This window comes from Penaeus monodon, chromosome 21, assembly GCF_015228065.2.
Source record: "Penaeus monodon isolate SGIC_2016 chromosome 21, NSTDA_Pmon_1, whole genome shotgun sequence".
In the NCBI taxonomy this organism is placed as follows: domain Eukaryota; kingdom Metazoa; phylum Arthropoda; class Malacostraca; order Decapoda; family Penaeidae; genus Penaeus; species Penaeus monodon.
This window is the reverse complement of record NC_051406.1, coordinates 12,115,092-12,116,025: the sequence shown is the minus strand read 5'-3', so window position 1 is coordinate 12,116,025 and position 934 is coordinate 12,115,092. Positions and strand designations below refer to the sequence as shown.

The 934-nt window shown below is 39.4% G+C and overlaps 1 pseudogene; it reads left to right on the top strand.

Annotated features, from left to right (window-relative positions):
• Window positions 1-934, top strand: part of LOC119586225 — a 2,880-nt pseudogene extending 1,946 nt beyond the window's left edge.

The following is a 934-nucleotide window of genomic DNA, read 5'->3' as shown; positions in this document are numbered from 1 at the left end:
TTCTTCCATCTGTCTCCTAGGTTTCCCAACGGGATCTCGCCTCAGAATCATTGAATCCGAGACGATCACCAAGGAAGTGTACATCGGCGTGCTCACAGACGGAGGCATCTTGGATATACCTGGTAAAAACAGAGGGACATAAACACATTGCATAACTAGCTTATTTTTGATATCTGTTTTCTTGCGCAAGTCAGTCGCTGCCTTCCAGTTAATCAAAAGAACTTAGAAATTAGTACAACATATTGAGTGTTAATGAAACCTAACTTTCCACTGACTTTCAAGTATTACTTAATACATTTCGCCCTGATGTTAAACTATGAATAATCATGTTGCTAATGACTCGTTCTGTTCTTAATTCTTGTTTTCTCCCCCCAGAGCCATTCCATTGCGACTGCCGTTTGGCCTGGCTGCGTTTGTCTCCGTATGTGAAACAGGCCCGCGTCCGTTGCCACACATCAACCCACCCAAACGACCTGGAGAACACCCCTGAGTCCAACTACAGCAACTGCAACTAAAGCGAAGATGAATCGCCGTGGAAGGCACTTTTTCCTTCTAGTTATTTAGTCTTTTTGTTTGCGTTAACTCTGTGTTCTGTTGTTTGTTTTTTCATAACGTTTTTTCTTCATAACAGTTGTCCTTTTTATAGAAATATGATTTGTATCCACATTTAAACTGAGAAACTTTAAGCCAATTCAAAAGTTAGTCTTGATGTCTAGAAGTCTCTGGATTAACTCGAGAAGTATTGGTGTCTTGTATAACTTGCGTTGTTGCAATTTCCTTTTAACAAGTTATAATGCATTGTATTGGTACGCTATCAATGTTTTCCAAGATAATAAATTTTCAGTCAGGGAAAAGACTATTACCTGCTCACATTACCATAATGGAATGCAGTACCGCATAACCTACGCGTTATCAGTAAAATAAAAGAACCAAC